Source organism: Stomoxys calcitrans, chromosome 1, assembly GCF_963082655.1.
Source record: "Stomoxys calcitrans chromosome 1, idStoCalc2.1, whole genome shotgun sequence".
Taxonomy (NCBI): Eukaryota; Metazoa; Arthropoda; class Insecta; order Diptera; family Muscidae; genus Stomoxys; species Stomoxys calcitrans.
In genome coordinates this window covers 232,247,322-232,269,892 of record NC_081552.1, presented here as the reverse complement: position 1 = coordinate 232,269,892, position 22,571 = coordinate 232,247,322, and the positions used below count along the sequence as shown (strand labels likewise).

Below are 22,571 nucleotides of genomic sequence, written 5' to 3'. Positions count from 1 at the left end.
AAAAGTGTCCTGTTGGGTGGTGTTTTTGGGGGGTGGGGAACTCCCCCCGACACTTAGTGTGACATTTTTATGCCAAGTTCGTAATCTACTCTTAAGTAGCTTTCATTTGATACCCATATTGTCCCAGTCGGTCAACATGCCCGTTCGGGTGGGTTTTAGGATGGGGCGTCCCCCCAGGTTATTTGACATTTAATACCAATTTCGAGTTTTTGGGATACCATGAGGTGGCATACAAAAATCGGTGCACGCATCTCCGAGATCTGGCGTTTTTGAAAATTGGGATGAGAGGGAGGGTCCGGGAAAAAAAACTTGAAAATTAGTAAAAGTTACGTTGTTTTAAGTTTTAGTTTGAATGTGTTAGTAATATTTCATACCTTCATTTTAGTTTTTTCAACTTTCATAATTATATTCTCGCTAATTGGAGTTGGGCGTTTATTTATTATCCAATTTTTTTTATTATCTTCCCCCCTCTCCCTAAAAAGCACTTACAGTAAGAATAGTCTCAAAAGGAAATTAATTTACTTTGCTTAACAACCATCTCCAACTAGAACACATCATATCCTCCAGTGACTTTATTCCAGCTACACTTAGTTGCGAAAACTTTGCACAACTTAAAGAAAACACACAACAGAAGTAAAATTAGCAAAAAAAAAAAACTACGATATCTCATTTCCCCAAAAATGCAAAATAGTAAGAAAAATATTTCATTAACTTTCCATAGCATAATGTGGCCCTAAGACATGTTTTCGAACTTTTAAAACCAAAGAACTTGACAGACTCACAGACTTTTCTATGTGTCTCCCTACCTCTCTTTAATGCTGTGCTCTTTTATGAGATACAAAATTTTAGGTGAACTCAACGGTAAGCATGAACAAGAGGAAAAACTTTTTTAACTTTGAACATCATCTCAAGATAAGAGGCTAACGGTATCAGAGGGTAAGAAATTTCAATTAAAAACTGAAAAATGTACTGCAACAGAAAGTGGCACAAAGGGAGAGCACTCTCAGTGAACTCGTTCTGTAAGCAACTTCGTTTGATTTCTTTTTTTTGTGTTGATAAAAGGAAAAAACGGAGACGGAAATGCCTGTATAAATGTAAGAGTGGATATGTGTGTGTGTGTTAGTGTGAGCTCGTTTCGGTGTGATAAGTGCTGATGAGATTTGTGTGGTGCAAATCGTGATGAAGACATACACGAAACCGTTTGCCAACAATGTGCACAAGTTTTGATATAAATTTGTCACTCACTTCCCAAGGATAAAAAGGATGTTTATTTCAAGGACTATGTGTGTGAAGAAAACCATTTAAAATGGAACAAGAGGCTGTTAATTTTTCATGTTACACAGATGCATATAACATAGTGTTGATAGGGAGTCCACAATGGCGTCCAAGAGGCTTAAGGCCTAGGCATTTCAAAATCGGACCACAAATGAAGATTTGGCAGCCCCAACAATTTTTAGGAGTGACGAGGTGACCAACTTTAGGGGCCTACCCACCTTGGGGGCTTGCACAGGAACTCGCTGACACCTCAGCTCTAACCATTCCAAATTTCCAGAGATATATCTACCCGTTCTCACATTGCATATTTTTTTTGTCTTTTTTTTCGATTTTCTCCCACTGTGCGACGTAAAGGTCAGCTGTGAAAAATAAGCAGCCCCCGACCACGAGCGGCGAAGACCAAGGACATGCTTGAAAAGGGCATTTATACCCGACGATTTCTTTGCGACATGGCGAACAGATGTCGCTAGTTGCCCAAGTAACCATGCACAGGGGGGGCTCAAAGATAAATGCAGTCTGGGGAGTGATGCCCCCGTGAAGACCCCAATCAAGGGAACCTTGACCCTGGCAAGCACAATGGAATATGATTTGAGCTATGATCTGAAGGCTGCGGAGAGATATCTCTACCCGTTCTCACATAGCATATTTTTCATTAGTTTTTTCCAAATTTCTCCCACTGTGCGACGTAAAGATCAGCTGTGAAAAATAAGCAGCCCCCGACCACGAGCGGCGACGACCGAGGACATGCTTTAAAAGGGGATTTATACCCGACGATGTCTTTGCGACATGGCGAACAGATCCACAGGGGGGGCTCAAAGATAAATGCAGTCTGGGGAGTGTAGCCCCCGTGAAGACCCCAATCAAGGGAACCTTGACCCTGGCACGCACAATGGAATATGATGTGAGCTATCATCTGACGGCAGCAGTATTATGCTACCTGACTAGGCTGGAGTGACATCCTTTCGGAATGGCTTTTAGGTTAATGCCACAGTTACCTCCGTTCCGTTAAACTTTGGTAAGGCTTGGAGAACGCCCTGAGCCTCGTAGCCATTGTGTTGGTAATGTAGGTTCTTTTGATACGATATCCAGATAAATGGCCGACCTGTCTCTGAATGCAGGTACTCATAAGGTCTTGCGTCAACCTTTGCGAGGATCTCGCTGCTTGCAAAAACACCCTCGGGGTCAACATAAAGGTCGAATACATTTTCGGACATTGCTGACGACTACAAGTTGGGACCCATATGCACAAATGGATACACCAACAGGCAGGAGAGTAGCTGATAGAGATATAGAGACAACCTTCAGCAAAAGAGAGAAGCCTGCAAGTCCAGAAGAATATATAAGGACCCCAACCTGGACACCCAGACACACTCAACTCCTCAGAAAAAGCGAAGCGCCCCACCCCAGCTGTAAATGCAAATTTGCAAATTTTGCCCATGAACATTCCATTAAGGAACAGGGCCCAACTTCTCACATATCAATGAGTGCAGTTCGATTCTAGTTTTAAGTTCAATGTTAAGGGGCTTCCTTTTTACAGCCGAGTCTGAACGGCGTGCCGCAGTGCGACACCTCTTTGGAGAAAAGTTTTACATGGCATAGTACCTCTCAAATGTTGCCCGCATTAAGAGAGGAAAACCAACTGTGAAAAATTTTTTTTATGGTCTCGCCATGATTCCAACCCAGGCGTTCAGCGCCATAGGCGGTCATGGTAATCTCTGCGCTATGGTGGCCAGCTCAGATGTATCAAACCCGGAAAAGAAGCCGAAGAAAATTACTAAAGAAAACCTTGCAGTCACAAAAGCTATCGACTTTCCAAGCGCAAGAGCAGTTACGGAGAAGAAGGCTAAAAGAAAACCACGACCAAAGAAGGCCAGAGAACGCCCAGACGCCGTCGCCATAAAACCCCGTGAGGGTCACAGTTACGCCGACGGCTTAAAAAGTCTCAGGGTGAAATGTCAACCCTCACGATGACGAGGTCGCAGTGCAAATCCTTCAGGAGACTAAAACTGGCTCCATACTCTTTCTAATGGGAAAATCAGGGAACAAGGACACCTTCAGAGAGTCTTAAGGACACACTGAAAGGCGAGGCCATAGGGCAAAATATAAAGTCGAATGCCACCATTGAAATTCGGGATCTAGACGCACTCACAACAGATGACGAGGTATATACATCTTTCACGAAGATGACGAAGACACCTATGGAGGACATAGCGGTACGACTAACGGCCACAAATAATAGAACGGAAAAAAGGACTTTTGTGTCTCTGCCAGCAACTGATGCAAACGTGCCACTCAAGCAGCGGAGGATCTTGATAGGCTACATCAGCTGCCGATTGGTATACAGAGAGGAGTTGAAGCGCTGTTTCCGATGCTTCGAATCGGGACGTATGCGCAATGGGACTGCATGGGCCCGAACAGAAAGGGAAGGGACCTTTGTATGAGTTGTGACGAAACTGGCCACAAAATGAAGGAGGGCAGGAATCCAATGAAATGCTGCGTCTGCTCACAGAGAGAAAGCAGAACAACAGATCACATGCCTGGAAACACAGTGAAGTTCCTACAGCCCAATATGCACAGAGCTAAAATGGCCGACGCTATCTTACCACAAACAGTGAAGCAGACATGAAAATTATCAGCAAACAATACCTCAAGATGTCCAATGCCGTGAAGACGAATCTGGAACTCCTGCAATATGGTTCCCATGCTGCACACACATCCGATGTATGACAGCGGACGCAGAAATGGCTTTGTATGGATTCAAACGACATGTACCCCAAGCGACAGCTACGAGCTCTTTCAAGAGAATTTAGAACCATCGAAGACCTTGCAAGATGTAAAAGTGGTGACCTGGTGATAGCAGGTGACTTTAATTCGAACCACGGACTCAAGGGAAAGGAGAGAATTGGAGATGATCGCATGACTAGGGATAGTCACCGCAAATATTGGGGTCACGCCGACTTTCCGTCGCTCAAGTTGTGAGGGTACTTTACCAGATGTTACCTTTGTCTCAGAGGCTATTATCCAAAAGACGAGAGAATGGAGAGTTTTGAAGACATATATGGGAAGCGACCACCAATATATCGCATTCTGTTTGGGAAACGATGAGAGCTCACAGGCAAGAAATATTTGCCAGTCGACCAGAAGATGGAACGTCAGCAAGCTTGACACAACATTAATGCTAGACGAGATTGACACGCACTTAGAGAAGATCAAACCCCTAGAGATGCAGAACTTTTTGGTGAAACCACTGTGGCGCAAATCACAAGCTCGTATGACAGAGCAATGCCCAAGACGAAAACAATACCAAACCGCAAGGATGTACACTGGTAGAATGCTGCGATCGAAGAATACAGGCGAAACTGTATAAAACGACCAGAGGCGGCGCTTAGACGGAACACGTTGCATACAAAACTACCAAAAAGGATGTCTAGGCTGCCATAAACAAAAGCAAGAGAGACAAATGGGAAGAGACGAGACTTGATATAAATAAAAACCTCTGGAGACTCCGATATGAAATTGTCATGCGAAAGCTCGAAATGAGAAGCTCAATAGACAAGATGGATGTGGATAGCATGTACCAACACACTATTCCCAGAGATAGAGCCTAACTTGAATGTACCTCTGTTCACCACTGAGGAACTGCAAGCCGCCGCCAAAAGACTCAAGAATAAGAAAGTACCAGGCCCCGCACTGGCCATTAAAGTTATAGCAGCCGACCGCCTCAACATACTACTCGCAATACACAACAGCTGCCTGCGACAAGCCATATCCCCTTGGAAGCATGGAAGAAGCAAAAGCTAATTTTAATTAGCAAAAGAAAAAAGGACCAAACCTCGCCATCGTCGTACAGACCACTGTGCACACAGCTGGCAAACTACTTGAGCGTCTCATTATGCTAAGTCGTGATGAAGCCATCATAAATGCGGGCTGTCTCTCCAAAAGACCTAAAGTACAGATTTTGACCCGGGAAGTCGACATTGGGAGCACTAAAAGAGAGTCGATCTAGCCATGTCCGTTCGTCTGTCCGTCTGTCGAAAGCACGCTAACTTTCGAAGCGCTTGAAATTTTGCATAAATACTTCTTATCAGTGTAGGTCGTTTGGGATTGTAAATGGGCCACATCGGTCCATGTTTTGATATAGCTGCCATATAAACCGATCTTGGATCTTGATTTTTTGAGCCATTAGAGGTCGCCATTCTTATCCAATTTGGCTGAAATTTTGCATGAGGAGTTTTGTTATGATTTTCATACTTTATTTTATATTGTGCTAAGTATGGTTGAAATCGGTCCATAACCTGATATAGCTGTCATATAAACCGATCTGGGATCTTGACTTCTTTAGCCTCTAGAGGGCACAATTCCTTTCCGATTTGGTTGAAATTTAGCATGACGTGTTTTGTTATGACTTCCAACAACTGTGCTAAGTATGGTTCCAATTGGTTCATAACCTGATATAGCTGCCATATAATCCGATCTGGGGTCTTGACTTCTTGAGCGTCTAGAGGGAGCAATTCCAATCCGATTTGGCCGAATTTTTGCACGACGTTTTTCGTTATGACTTCCATTAACTGAGCTAAGTATGGTTGAAATCGGTCCATAACCTGATATAGCTGTCATATAAACCGATCTGGGGTCTTGACTTCTTCAGCCTCTAGAGGGCACAATTCCTTTCCAATTTGATTGAAATTTAGCATGACGTGTCTTGTTATGACTTCCAACAACTGTGCTAAGTATGGTTCCAATTGGTTCATAACCTGATATAGCTGCCATATAATCCGATCTGGGGTCTTGACTTCTAGAGCGTCTAGAGGGCGCAATTCCAATCCGATCTGGCCGAATGACGTGCATGACGTGTTTCGTTATGAATTCCAACAACTGTGCTAAGTATGGCTTAAATCGGTCCATAACCTGATATAGCTGTCATACAAACCGATCTGCGGTCTTGACTACTTCAGCCCCTAGAGGGCGCAATTCTCATCCGATTTTCTTTAACTGTTTCTCCCATGACCCCCAACATACGTGTCCAATATGATCTGAATCGATCTATAGCTTGATACAGCTCCCATATCAATATTCGATTCATATGAGTGATATAACTCCAATAGCATAACAATTTTTATTCATTATTCTTTGTTTGACTAAAAAAAGAGATACCGCGCAGAGATCTCGACAAATGCGATCCATGGTGGAGGGTATGTAAGATTCGGCCCGGCCGAACTTAGCACGCTTTTACTTGTTTTTTACATTTTATGCATGAATCAAACTTAAAATACATGAACAAGTTCTTCCATTGATTCACAAGACGGTATTTTTTTTCGAAAATAAGTAATAGTTTCTAAAATCCAAAAGCAAGACTACCTGAATTGGGATGGTTTCTGTCTATTTTGTTAGTGTGTGTGTATAACTGTAAAAAAAGAATTTAATTTTAACATGAGATTATTATACGTTAAATAAGGAAAAAAAAAATCTGGAACAAATACATTTTTCATGTTTAGCAAAATTGACTTTCTTAAATGTACGAATCTGTTCATATTTTTTTGGAAGTACATGTACACCATGTAAGCGTTCGCATATCCACATCCTCTCTCTCTCTCTCGCAAAAACCCATTATTAATGATTTTATGAACTGCGTTCATAAAATAAAGAACAAGTAAGAGCGTGCTAAGTTAGGCTGGGCCGAATCTTATATACCCTCCACCATTGATCGCATTTGTCGAGTTCTATGCGCGGTATCTCTTTTTAGACAAACATAGAATATTGAATAAGAACTGTTATCCTATTGGAGCTATATCAAGTTATAGTCCGATTCGGACCATAAATGAATGCTGATTGACATTGTAGAAGTCATTGTGTAATATTTCCGTTCATTCGGATAAGAATTGCGCCTTGTAGGGGCTCAAGAAGCAAAATCGGGAGATAGGTTTATATAAGAGCTGTATCAAGCTATTGATCGATTCAGACCATACTAGACACGTATGTTGAAGGTCATGAGAGAAGCCCTTGTACAAAATTTCAGCTAAATCGGATGAGAATTGCGCCCTCTAGAGGTTCAAGAAGTCAAGATCCCAGATCGGTTTATATGGCAGCTATATCAGGTTCTATATCGATTTACGCCATACATAGTACAGTTATTGGAAGTCATAACAAAACACCTCATGCAAAATTTCAGCCAAATCCGATGAGATACAAGATCGGTTTATATGACAGCTATACCAGATTATGAACCGATTTGAATCATACTTAGCACAGTTGTTGAAAGTAATACCAAAACACTACGTGCAAGATTTCAGTTAAATCAGACGATAATTGCGCCTTCTAGAGACTCAAGAAGTCAAGACCCCAGATCGGTTTATATGACAGCTATACCAGATTATGAACCGCTTTGAACCATACTCGGTACAATTGTTGGATATCATAACAAAATACGCCGTGCAAAATTTCATTCAAATCGGATAAGAATTGCGCACTCTAGAGGTTCAAGAAGTCAAGACCCAAGATCGGTTTATATGGCAGCTATATCAGGTTATTGGGCCGATTTAAACCATACTTGGCACAATTGTTGGATATCATACCAAAACACGTCGTGCAAAATTTCATTCAAATCGGATAAGATTTGCGCCTTCTAGAGGTTCAAGAAGTCAAGACCCAAGATCGGTTTATATGGCAGCTATATCAAAACATGGACCGATATGGCCCATTTACAATACCAACCGACCTACACTAATAAGAAGTATTTGTGCAAAATTTCAAGCGGCTAGCTCTACTCCTTCGGAAGTTAGCGTGCTTTCGACATACAGACTGACGGACGGACGGACATGGCTAGATCGACATAAAATTTCGCGACGATCAAGAATATATATACTTTATGGGGTCTCAGACGAATATTTCGAGTAGTTACAAACAGAATGACGAAATTAGTATACCCCCCATCCTATGGTGGAGGGTATAAAAACGAACATTGGCAACACTTTATGAACACTATTCATAAAATATATGAATTTTTTCTTTGTACCTAGGTACTTGATGATAATATTAAAGAACTACCTAATAGATCGGCTACTAAACTATGAGACGATCCAATGTACAGAAAGAATGTAAGTGAGCCGCCCAAGGATCCATATTGGGGTCACACCTTTGGAATACAAACTACCACTAGATTTTAAAAATAGACATGTCTGATGATACCTAACTAGTGGGTTCGGTTAGGTTTAAGTGGCAGTTTGCCATCAGACTCACTTAGACGCTTTCGTTCATTGTGATACCACAGGAACAGAAGAAGGAAGGAACTAGTGGGTTACACAGACGACATCGCAGCAGTGATTAAGGCGAGAAACACTGAAAAGGCTTAACGCAAACTCCGCCCAACTATGATCCGCTTAAAGAGCTGACTTGACTCCCAGGGTCTACAACTGGCCAAGCATAAAACAGAGCTGCTAAAAAGACGACTTATACTTCTGAAGATAGAGATGCATGTAGACGACATTATCATCCCCACAAAGACGTCAGTCAAACATCTAGGGATGAGATTGGATGCCAAATTAACGCACTCGAAGCAAATCAAGTACGCAACGACGCATTACGAATAACCTCAAGGATAAGCAGGTAAATGGTCAATACAGACGGACCTCTTCCAAGCAAGGGAAAGATACTAATGGAGACCACTTAAAGTATCTTGCTATATGGCTCCGAAATATGGGCGCCGACCCGTGCAACTCAGCCGAGAGCAAGGAAAATGCTGCCGGTGCAAGGCAACACCAAGTGTCACATCAGCCTATTGCACGATAGCAGGAAAAACCGTCCTTGCAGTTGCAGGCTTTACCTCCCTTGGAGCGACACAGGATCCTTAGAGCCAAACACTAGGGCGTGGATCATACTAACCTCGCACGAGGTATAGAAAAAGAGACCATCCAAAGATGGCAACAGAGATGGTTAAACGAGACACGGGAAAGGTGGGCACACCGACTTATCCAAGATTTACAAGCGTGGAGACACAGGAGGCAGGGAGACGTGAACTTCTATATAACCCAGATGTTATCCGGTCGGGGAAGGTGGACACACCGACTTATTCCAGATATACAGGCGTGGAGGGACAGAAGGCACAGAGACGTGAACTTATATCTAACGCAGAAGTTATCCGGTCAGAGGTTATTTAGGAAGTACCTACCTACTTAGGAGGCCAGCGTCCGCCTATGACGCTGAACGCCTGGGTTCGAATCCTGGTGAGACCATCAGAAAAAATGTTCAAAGGTGGTTTTCCCCCTCCTAATGCTGGCAACATTTGTGAGGTATTATGTCATGTAAAACTTCTCTCTAAAGAGGTGTCGCACGCCGTTCGGACTCGGCTATAAAAAGGAGGCCCTTTATCAATGAGCTTAAAACTTGAATCGGACTGCACTCATTGATATGTGAGAAGTTTTCCCCTGTTCCTTAGTGGAATGTTCATGGGCAAAATTTGTATTTTTACCTACAGCAAATGGGTAAGTGCACATCTTACACCTGCGTATACGTAACAGAAGAAGAAACAGAAAGAAAAGACGACGCCCATTCTTTGACTGCAGTCACTGGGCTGGGCGACGCAGGCATCAGGCGTGGAGAGATAGGAGGCACAGAGACGTGAACTTCTCTCTAACCCAGATGTTATCCGGTCATGGGTGTTTTAGGAAGTACCTACAGCGAATGGGTAAGGGCACATCATACACCTGCGTACACGTGGCGGAAGAAATCAAAGACGACGCCCATTCTTTGACCGCAGTCACTGGGCTGGGCGATGCAGGAAACTAGAGTCGCCGATTGGCGACCCGACAACATAGCGTAGAAGATGCTCGAAAATGGGAGGAATCGGGAGGCAGTCACCAGATACGCTGAACAGATACTGGATGGACCTCAACGTAATGGTGTAGGGACAAAGAGGAGGTCTTAATACAGACGCTATGTGGAAGAGATGTTGAAGCGTCAAATTAGGGCTCCACCTCGAAGTGAATCGAAAGTAGTTCCGAGGTAGAGTTTGTACCCCGAGGTGATATAGGGTGGATTTTAAGCCGACACCGCCGATTCGACGGAGTCCGCCATGCGACGGTGGACGTAATCGTAAGTTGCGTAAAGTATTGGGTTGCCCAAAAAGTAATTGCGGATTTTTTAAAAGAAAGTAAATGCATTTTTAATAAAACTTAGAATGAACTTTAATCAAATATACGTTTTTTACACTTTTTTTCTAAAGCAAGCTAAAAGTAACAGCTGATAACTGACAGAAGAAAGAATGCAATCACAGAGTCACAAGCCGTTGAAAAAAATTTTCAACGCCGACTACATGAAAAATCCGCAATTACTTATTGGGCAACCCATGATATATGACCATCCTATCACGCAAAAAAGCTCAATTTCGGCGGACGGAAGGACGGACATGGCTAGGGGGACCTTAAAGGTCAAGACAGTTAAAAATATATATTTTCTTCACATGATTGAATATTCGTGGAGGCCACCGTAGTGCAGAGGTTGGGAAAAAGATGGACCTCAACGTAACGGTGTAGGGACAAAGGGGAGGTTTTGACACAGATTGAGCACCAAATTAGGGCTTTACCTCGAAGTAATTCGAAAGTAGGTCCGAGGTAGAATATATACCTCGATGTGATACAGGGTGGGTTTTGAGCTGGCACCGACGATTCGAAGGAGTCCGGCATTCGACGATGGACGTAATCGTAAAGCAAATGCCCATCCTATCACGCAAAAAACCCAATTTCGACAAACGGAATGGCGGACATGGCTAGGGGGACTTTAAATATTAAGACAGTCAAGAATATATATATTCTTCATCGGTTCAAATATTCGTGGAGGCCAGCGTAGCGCAGAGGTTAGAATGTCTGTCTGTGACGCTGAACGTCTGGGTTCGAATCCTGGTGAGAATATCAGAAAAAAATTATCAACAATAGTTTCCCCCTCCTAAGGCTGGCGACATATATGAGGACAGATAGAATGTCATGTAAAAACTTTTCCTCAAAAAAGTGTCCGGCGTGCCGCAGGGACAGCTCTCATTGATATCTAAGAAGTTTGCCCCTGTTCCTTCATAGAATGTTCATGGAAAATTTTGCATTTACAGGATTTATTTGTCAAAATGTAACAAACAGAACGACGAGTATACCCCCATCCTATGGTAGTGGGCATAAAAATTCTTAACCCCATCGTTTTATACAAGTCAAGGTTCCACATATTAACCACCACACATAAATCTTAAGCAGTGGTGTGTATTTGACTGTTCTATTCCCATGAATTATTTTCTTTGACTTAAAGCCAAAGACAAAACCCTGAGCTTGAATAGTGCCTAGCCATGGGGTTGCCTGTCAATTTTCGCATGAATGTGGGTGATGTTGATAATATTATCCTTGAATTGCCTTAAGCCATATAAATATAATATGCATGTGAATGAATAATGGTAAATGGATAGATGGAAAGATGGATGGTTTGTCGGTTAGATGGTAAAGATGGTATATGACGATGTGTGAAGGAGTCTTTCTCCTCCGCTGAACTTGAATGGAAATGCGTTTACTTCTTGCCATTGATTTAGCTTCTTAGTGAGCCATAAGGATTTTCATAGTGCTTCCTTGCCTCCCTTATACTAAAATTTCAGCTTAATACCACATAGAAGGTGTGTTAGTTTGTTCGCTTATTCTTTTGTTTGTTTGACTAGCAATCATAAGCTTTGGCAAATAAAGATGCGATTTTGTCACGAAAACATGCTAGATTTTGAAATTATTATTTTTTTTTTTTTGTTTTAACAATTCCAAAGACGTGCGGCACGATATAAATAATGTTGGGGCACAAAATCAAAGCCTATAAAAAAGCCTTGAGTTAAACCTTGGGAGTGTTAATGAAATCATACGCGTGTACTGGCTTTACATCAGGGCGTATGTAGGCTCTTGTTGTTATATAATAGTTTGAGTTTGGAATTCAGACATACAATGATTTTAAATTGAAGATTAAAAGCCTGCTCACAGATTTTGGGATTACTACATTCCTAGCAAAATGTTTTCTGTATGTCGTTGTAAGGTTTAACAACGCTGGAGTGTTTGGACTATTGTGATTGCCCTAGTGAAGAACAAGTAAAAAGGCATTAAGTTCGGCCGGGCCGAACTTTGGATACCCAACACCTTGGGAATATATGTTAACCCCCTTTCGTCACAGCGAAATCGGATAAAAAATAAAGCTTTTATGGCCTTTATCTGGAGATCGATCTCGATGGCAGCTATATCTAAACACAGTTCGATTTGATCCATATTTAGGTTATATGTCAGAATTTCAGCGAAATCGGGTAATAAATAGAGCTTTTATGGGCTTTAGACCCTTTAACGGGAGATCGGTCTATATGACAGCTATATCTAAATATAGTCCGATTTGATTCATATTTGGGTCAGATTTCAGGAGGCTTAACATAACACTCTGTGTCAAATTTCAGCGAAATCGGGTAATAAACAGAGTTTTTATGGGCTTCAGACCCTTTATCGGGAGATCGGTCTATATGACAGCTATATCTAAATATAGCCCGATCTGAACCATATTTGAGTTCTATGTTAGGAGGCGTAAAACTATTTACTGTTTTAAGTTTCAGCGAAATCGGTTAAAAAATAAAGCTTTTATGGGCTTCATACCCTTTATCGGGAGATCGGTCTAGATGACAGCTATATCTAAACATAGTCCGATTTGATCCATATTTAGGTTATATATCAGAAGCCTTAAGATAACCCTCTGTGTCAAACTCAATGTTTCAAATTTCAGCGAAATCGGTTAAAAAATAAAGCATTTATGTGCTTTGGACCCTTTATCTGGAGATCGGTCTATATGGCAGCTATATCTAAACACAGTCCAATTTGATCCATATTTAGGTTATATGTCAGAAGGCTTAAGATAACCCTCTGTGTAAAATTTCAGCGAAATCTTATATATAAAAATCAATTTGTGTTTGTTTGTGTTCCTTATAGATTCAGAAACTGCTGAACCAATTTTCTTGAAATTTTCACTGATGGTGCATAATGATCCCGTGGTGAAAATAGGGTACTACATTTTTTGATATGTGAAGGGGGGGTGACCCTCCCCCTAACTCCAATTTTCAGAAACGCCAGATCTCGGAGATAGGTGGTGCGAATTAAGCGAAATTTTGTGTGCTCTCTTATAGCAACCTACAGACAAACATTTGGTATTAAAATTTCGGATGGGATACCTAGGGGGGAGGGGGGGGGGGCGGCCCACCCCAAAACCTACCAACAACGTATATATACACCAATCACGACAATATGGGACTCAAATGAAAGTTATTTAAGATTACAAAACGTATCTGATAACCTACTGTCAGACCAAGTGTTTGGTTGACCACCCTACCCCCAAAACACACCTAAATCGGACATATTTACAGACCATGGTAATATGGGACTCAAATGAAAGGTATTTGCGAGTAAAATACGAATTTGACATCCAAATTTGGGACAAAGTTTCTGGGGGTTCACCCCTCCCCAAACAGGCCTTTTTTACTGACCATCGCAATATGGGGTTCAAATAAAAGGTATTTGAGTGTAGAATACGAATCTGATATCCAGTTGTGAGACCAAGTGTTTGCGGAGCCGCCCATCCCCGAGAACATACCACAAAGAAGACAAATTTACGACCACAAGCAATATGGGACTCAAATGAAAGGTCTTTGGAAGTAAAGCACGAATCTGATATCAATGTTCGGGAAAAGTGTATATGGGGCCAACCCACCCCCTTAACACCACCCAAATAGGAAGTATTTGCTGACCATTGCAATACAAGGCTCAAATAAGAGATATTTAAGAGAAGAACACGAATTTGATACATATTTTTAAAGCCAAATAACTGAGAGGACATCCCATCCCAAAAACACCCCCCAAACCGGTCATGTTTGCCGACTATGGAAAAATGGAGCTCAAATGAAGGGTATTTGGGAGTAGACCATGAATGTAACATTAACATTCGGGACCAATTGTCTAGGGGACGTCCCACCACCATAACAACCCCCAAGTAGGACGTATTTGTTCTTCAAGACAGTGGAGATGGATATTCATAGTTTTTAGGGCTCATACCATAAACCGCACATATTTGCTGGCTTTTCCAATAACGGGTTTAAGTGTATGGTATTTGAGATTAGAAAACGAATTTGATATCCAATTTTGAGTAATATGGGGTTCAAATTTATTAGAATAGAGCAGAAACAGCAATTTTTTACTGAACATCGCAATATGCGGCTCAAATAAAGGTATTTGAGAGTAGAATACGAATTTGATATCCAAATGTAGGACCATGTATTTTAGGCTTCACCCCCTCCCCAAAACACTTCCCAGAGGGTAAAAAATTTTCGACCATGCCAATATGTGGCTCAAATGAAAGGCATTTGAGATAAGAAAACGAATTTGATAACCAATCTTGGGGCCATGTGTTTGGGGGACGCCTCATCCTGTATTATTATTATTATTATTTATTAATAGATTGATTAAGAAATACAAAATAATACATGCATGTATATAATATTGATTCTTAAGCATACAATCTATATATGGCTTAGCACATATGCTGCTTGCCATGTTAAAATATTTAATCATTTATATAATTTTCAAACATCAAAACAGTTTATTATTAATTTTCTATATTTGATACAGCTTTCTAAATAAGAGTACAGAGAGGTAAGATTCGTGCCATTTAGTATGTTTAATGTTTCATTTTCTTCGAGACTTATTTTGTTAAAATAAAGTTTCCTAAATTCTTTCAAAATAGGACATTTTCCAATAAAATGTAAAGTATTTTCAGGTTCATCTGTGTTACAGATAGAACATATGCCAGTAGTGTTACTTCGAAATGCCCTGGAATTCAGATCAAGCAATCCACCTCTGGCTTTAATGATCAAGCTGGTAGCACGAGCAGAAAGATTCTCTGTCAGTGTTGGGATCATATTATAATCAAGATATGGGTAGAGATCGTGAAACTGAGAATTTCTGGCTGCCGATTCAAAACTATATCGTTCCTTTACATTCAAGGCATCAATTATTTCCCTCCAATAGGCGCATAAGGGCAATCTATTGTTGGCGGGCAGATAGTTCAAATCCTGACATAATTCCGACCACACTTTTGCCCAGGAAATATTTAGTTTAAGGATTTCCTCTGCTAGAATTCGAGGAAGTCTACTAACTTCTAGTTGAAGTACCCTCTTGATGTAAAGAAAATGAGTTTTAAGGGTGGAGGAGTATAAGGAGTATAGTCCGGATTCTAGATACAACATATAATTAGGTGTGTTGTTAGGTAAGTAAAACATCTTTTTAATGAAAAAACGAAACAACTTTTCAACATCATCATATTTTTCGTAACCCCATACTTGAGCAGCATAACACATGATAGACTTTGAACAAGAGTCAAATATTTTTAATTTATTATCGTGAGAGATTCTTGGGTTATTTATATATTTCGACCACGTGGAGTTAATAGCAATTTTCGATGCCGATAATTTGTTCTTTAAATGGTCTTTGAAAGACAAATTGTACGCGATTTCCACACCGAGATAAGTATATCTGTTAACTATTTCTATATCTTCATCGTTGTAGCGGAAACGAAGACCGGACGATATCCTAGTACTCTTTCTAAAAACCATAACTTTCGACTTAGTAAGGTTTACTTTTAAGCTCCATGTACTGCAATATTCCTGCAAAGTGTCAATCATAATCTGTAAATCTTTAGGTGTATCAGACAAGATCACAATATCGTCGGCATAGAGTAGTATCTTCACGTGTGTGTTCGCGATATTTATTCCTCCAGTTAGAGCATCGGGTAAGTCATTTAAATATAGTGAAAAAAGAACTGGGCTAAGAATACATCCCTGTTTCACTCCCGACTCTACAGGAAAATATTCCGAGTATGTATTTCCATCCCATACTCTGCTTTTAGTATTCTTGTACAGTAATGTCACTATCGATACAATTTTCGTTGAAAGTCCTAAAGATGAGAGTTTGTAGAACAGACTGTTTCTTGGGATAAGATCAAAAGCCGCGGAAAAATCAACAAAAAAGGCATAAGTGGTCTTACCTTTAGCCTGGTTCAACTTCACAATGCTAACTAAATTGAAAATGTTGTCAATCGTAGAATAATCCTTTCTGAAGCCAGCCTGAAATTCATTCAAAATACTATTCATTGACAACCAATTCGTTATCCTATTCAAAAGAATAGAGTTGAAAATTTTACAAACCGAGTCAATAAGCGATAAGCCTCTGTAGTTGCTTGGTACGTTTACATCCCCTTTTTTGTGTAATGGAATCAGAATGGATTCAGTGAATGTGATTGGTATGTCTCCCTTAAGGAAGATTTGATTGAAAACGTATAACAGTTTTTGAAGGAAACATCTGGGAGCATGTCTGTAGAACTCATAAGGTATACCATCCTGCCCTGGGGACTTATTCGGTTTCAACTTCCTTATAACATTATATAATTCATAATATTCAATAGGGGAATCTAAGAACGGGTCTACGAAAAACGGCATGCACCAACTAATTTCCTGGGATTGACCAGACTTATCCAAAAGCGAGCTGAAATATCGTTTGAACTCATTTGCATCAATGTTTCCTTTCATGCTGTTCGAACTGGTACTTAATGATTTAGATAGTTCCCACCATTCCTTGCTACACTTTACTTCGTCTAACCTCATCAAGTTGTTGTTAAAATATTCCAACTTCTTTTCACTACACAGCCTTCGAAAACTTTTCCTTGATGAGTAATAGAGCCTCCTATTGTTCTCCGTATTCATTCTTTTGTACAATTTTAGCCTTCTGTACATAACAGACCGTGCACGGAAGCAAGACCAATCAAACCATCTTTGCCTAGGTTCAAAAAATTTTCTATTCCTCCTGTGGATATGAGCCTGTCTAATTGCCCGGGAAATGCTCTCGACCATAACATCAACAGGTAAACTATTCATTTGACCTAGATCAAGTAGCATGGAATTAAGTTTTCGTACATACTGTGCTTTATATATTCCTTTCCAATAAAGACGGTGTTGAATGTTGTTATCGCCTCCACTGCCCATTAGCCTAGGAATTCTGATTTGAAGGCACAAAGGCATGTGGTCCGAATATGGTTTAGGGGGAATCACAAGTTTCTCGACATAATGAATGAAAGTAGTGGAACAGATACAGTAATCAATAACAGAGTTACCCATTACACCGCAGAAACTGTATTCTCCCTCAACGTCGCCATCTATCCTACCATTTAATATAATACCGCCAATGTTCTCAACAATGTTCAATAGTTGTTTCCCACGAGAGTTTGTAGTTATATCTTTGGACTTTCTAACGGAATTAATATGAGAAATACCACGAATCATGTTGTTGTCTAAAATCTGGACGTTGCCAATTCTGGCATTCATATCTCCCATTAGGCAAAAGTTTGTTGGGCCAAGATCCAATAAAAAGGAGTCAAATTTTTCAGCCTCATGCTTCCAGCTAGTACAGTTTATGTAGATGGGAATTAAATAGACTGTGTTACCGCAAATATTTAAAGATAGAAATGGATAAGAGTATGACGTTATAAAGTTAGCTTTGAGTGAGATTTTTAACTCTTTTTTGAATCCATAGAGGCCTCCTCCACTTGCTCTACCAAATCTATTCATTTTAATTGCGTCCACCCAGTGTAGGTAGTAGTTTTTGAGGTATGACGAAAAGTTTGATCGTTTATTTGCAGTTACATGTGTTTCAAATAAAAGGAAAACATCAAAATTATTTAAAAAAGTTACAAAATTACCAGAATTGAGACAACTTTGTAGATTTGAAACATTATAAGATAGTATATGGCACGAATCAAACTGCTATTGTGTGAAAGAACCTGAGCTTACATTACTTGAATTAACTGGTTTTTGACAGTGAACTTCAAAAGAACAATCTGTATCTGCTAGAATATTGTTGAGATAATCTGCCTCACGTTGAGAAGGTGCAAGTATTTTACCATCTCCCCAAGTGTATCTTATGTCGTCAACGAAAATACAGAATTCACCTAGACGAACTTTTATATTGTTTTTGCTACTGGATAGTACTTTAGACAGTTTTCTTAGATTGTATCTATTCATCTGTTCAACGGCAGTATAATCTTTTTGTATATATATAGATTTTCCATTTAGTTTTGTCCTTGAATCGATTACACGCTGCGCTTGTCCATAAGTATCAAGAGAGAAGATAAAGGATTTGCCAGACGATAACATTCTTGTTTTCACGATATCAACTTCCATTTTCAAATCATCTTTACATATTTTTTCAAATCTCTTCTTAGCTGATAAGGTGCTTTTACACGAAAGCCCACTCACCACAACATTTGCCGACCTGCTTCGTCTATCTATTTGTTCAATTCGGTTCGTAAGCTTCTCTACCTCGATTTTCAACTTAGAGTTTTCAACTTTCAAGTCTTCCACTTCTTGCTTAATTGCAGCCACATCCTCCTTCTTGGCAACGTCCTTCAATTTGTCGTCCAACATATCCCCCAGCTTGCTCCATGAGAAAACATCTTTGTGGTCAGAATTCATGCTTTGGCACGGCGAAAATTTTTTCGGTGTATGATTTGCCTGATCTGGTGATGTTGATAATAACGTGCGCTTACTATTCATCTGGCAACACAGTACAACATATGATCGACGATAACGATAAAATACTTCAGCTGGCACTTGTTATCGATTAACAGCCTTTCGACAAGTATGATAGAATAGTACAGCTGATGTTTACCTTTTGCCTTGTCTGTGTTAGTGAAGAAGAACTCACATTCCAATGAAGAAATAATTTTTTTTTCGCGATAAAAATTAATAGAATGTGTAAAATCTTTACATCACAGGCAACCTCCAAGCCGCCTTCGTCAGTGGGTGTTCAGCAGGCGCTGCTGTATACTTTAAGAACTTTTTTGGTGTACGAACGGATGTATTTAAGTTTTTAATTATCAAAGTTTGGAGCACGGAACAAAAGGCAGCTGTATGTGTCAAAAAATGTCTGTATCATCCTGTAAACTCCCGTCAAAATCAATTTCAATATGGGGTTTAAAAAAATGGTATTTGAGAGAAGAGCACGATGCTGATATTTTTTCAGAGTCAAGTGTCTGGGGGACTACCTCACTCCTGAAACACTCCTTAATCAGGCATCATGAGATTATCGGGCTGAAATAAAGTATTTTAAGAATGAAGTACACCCTACATCCAAACTTAGATTCGTAGACCAACCAAGATCATATGGGATTCAGATAAAGGCACTTACATTGTTAAACTGTTTTTCAAGCGATATACTATTTTCGTAACACGGTATTTCACTAAAAGCTCTTAAATTGTCAAAAATAAATATTCCAAGGAAAATTTTGTTTCATATAAAGTAAAAGAGGCGCAGCGGAGCGGGCCCGATCCAGCTAGTATTATTATAAACCATGTTTGCAAAATTTCAGGCGCCTACCTTTTCTTGGCATAGAGACATATAAAAATTCGATTGAAAATGAAAAAGTGTACCACTATGAGAGGATTGGGCGACATTTGCTAAATGTTTCCCGTATAAGTGCAACATTAGTGTAAAAAATTTTTTTCAGAATCGAAAGCACCATAAGATTCGGTCCGGCCGAACTTAGCACAACATAGGAGGTTAAGTTCGAAGTTGTGCTATATCTTGATATAGCCCTCCATATAGATTGATCTGCTGATTTAGGGTCTTATACCCATTACAACCACATTTATTATGCGATTTCTCTGAAATTAGGCACAATGTGTTACATAAGGCTCCTCGACATTCTTACCGAGTATGGTCAAGATCGTTCTATATTTGGATATAGCTGCCATATATACAGATTTCCCGATTTGAGGTCTTGATTCTTATATATGGTTAAGATCGGTATATATTTTTTGTAATGTGCTGTTTTACCAACTGCAACAATGAATTGTTATTGTTAGACCACTTGCCGTCCGTGCCGAGTTTGGGCCAAATCGTAGCATATTTCGAAACCGCTGCAATAGGATAATAAATTAAGCACTTTTTTAGGGCCACACTTCTCAGCTATCGATGAGTGATGTCTGATTCTTGTTTAAGCTCGGTGATATGGAACCACCTTCTTATAGCTGAGTCCCAACGGCGAGCCTTAGTGCGAGAACTCTTTGGGGAGAAGTTTTAACATGGCTGCCGCACCATTTTTATACCCTCCACCATAGGATGGGGATATACTAATTTTGTCATTCTGTTTGTAACTTCTTGAAATGTTTGTCTAAGACCCCATAAAGTATGGGTTGCCCAAAAAGTTATTGCGGATTTTTTAAAAGAAAGTAAATGCATTTTTAATAAATCTTAGGATGAACTTTAATCAAATATACTTTTTTTACACTTTTTTTTCTAAAGCAAGCTAAAATTAACAGCTGATAACTGACAGAAGAAAGAATGCAATTACAGAGTCACAAGCTGTGAAAAAATTTGTCAGCGCCGACTATATGAAAAATCCGCAATTACTTTTTGGTCAACCAATACTTTGTAGGGTCGGAAATGGATATTTCGGAAATGGATATTTCGATTTCGTAATGAATATACCCTCTATCCTTGGTGGATAGGTACTTTCTGGACCAAAAGAGTACTTTTTTGTTTTGCATAAAAATTTCAAAAATATTCGAGTGCAGAAATCCAAAATATCCGAATTTGGAAAAATTCTGCTTTACCGATTACTGATTACATAGTACTGCAATCCTTTGTATGTAAGCCTAAACAGTGACGAAAGGTTCCTATTATCTGAGATATATATATATAAGAGATATATGTAAATATTGAGTCAAAATCCTAGCGAGAACGCCCAAAGAAGCCGTATTTATCACCCGATTGCGCTGAAATTTGGCACAGTGAGTTGTCAAGGGACGCTCGACATGTTTATTGACTACGGTCAAAATCGGCCAATATGTTGATGCAGCCCCCACATACACCAATCTCCCGGTTTAAGGTCTAAGGCCCATAGAAGCCGCATTTATTACCCGATTTCGCAGTGAGTTGTCTTGAATGTCTTTTGGTCATGCGTATGGAAAATGGTCTGAATCAGACAATACCCGCCGATATACCCCCACCCCATTTTCCATACACCCGCTTTAAGGTCTAAGGTCGATTGAAGACGTATTTATTACCCGCTTTCGATAGAATTTGACACTGCGAGTTGGCATCCATAACGAATATAATCCCCCCAAACCGATATCGGTCTAAGGCCCAAATAAGCCGCATTTATTATCCGATTTCACTAAAATTTGGCACAGTGGATGGATGGATGTCTTGTCGACATCCGTAACGAATATGATCAAAATCAGACAATGTCTCCATATACCGCCCACATAGATCGATATCCCGATTTACTTTCTAAGTCCCATAGAAGAAATTTCACACTGTTAGCTGTGTAAGACACTTCATCGTGGGGTATGGGGTATGGATTTTTCAATTTGACTTCTTGACAAGCTATACCGAAAAATTTTATACGAATTTAAATTGTTTGGCAATTTGAGCTTTTTGAGCTTCCAACATAATTTTTTTTTTTTAGAACTTAACTATCATATATATCTGCTAACATCTCTAATCCATCCAGAATTTCCTCAAGTCCTTTAATGCGACAAATATTGGGTTGCCCAAAATGTAATTGCGGATTTTTCATATAGTCGGCGTTGACAAATTTTTTCACAGCTTGTGACTCTGTAATTGCATTCTTTCTTCTGTCAGTTATCAGCTGTTACTTTTAGCTTGCTTTAGAAAAAAGTGTAAAAAAAGTATATTTGATTAAAGTTCATTCTAAGTTTTTTTTTAAAAATGCATATACTTTCTTTTAAAAAACCCGCAATTACTTTTTGGGCAACCCAATAGCAGCTCAAGAAGTCTAAATCCAAGATCGGTTTATATGGCAGCTGTATCAAAACATATACCGATATGGACCATTTACAATCCTAGCCGAATCAGACAATACCCCCCGAAAGACTCCCAGCCCCCCCTTTTCCCAACCATCCGCTTTAAGGTCTAGGGGCGATAGAAGACGTATTTATTACTCGAATTCGCTAAAATTTGGCACAGTGGGTGAAAGTGAATATCTGGTCGACATCCGTATCGAAAACGCTCCAAATCGGACAATGTCTCGATATACCCCCCACACATTTACCAAACATCCGCTTTATGGTCTACGACACATAGAAGCCGCATTTTTTTATTCGATTTCGCTAAAATGTGGCACCGGGAGTTGGCATCCGTATCGAATATGGTCTAATGGTTGGAAAATGTCTCGATATACACCCCTCCCGC

At 40.0% G+C, this 22,571-nt stretch overlaps 1 protein-coding gene across 4 annotated transcripts in view; it reads right to left on the bottom strand.

The window, feature by feature from the left end:
- The window catches only part of LOC106091250 (G-protein coupled receptor 52), a 226,120-nt gene that overhangs the window by 69,987 nt on the left and 133,562 nt on the right, over positions 1–22,571 (bottom strand). The window contains exon 2 of one of the 4 annotated variants that reach the window (XM_059363369.1): positions 6,634–6,679. The exons of the other annotated variants lie outside the window; for them this stretch is intronic. The gene's annotated coding sequence lies outside the window, so the exon portion shown is untranslated. The remainder of the gene's footprint in view (positions 1–6,633; positions 6,680–22,571) is intronic. 4 annotated transcript variants of the gene reach the window in all.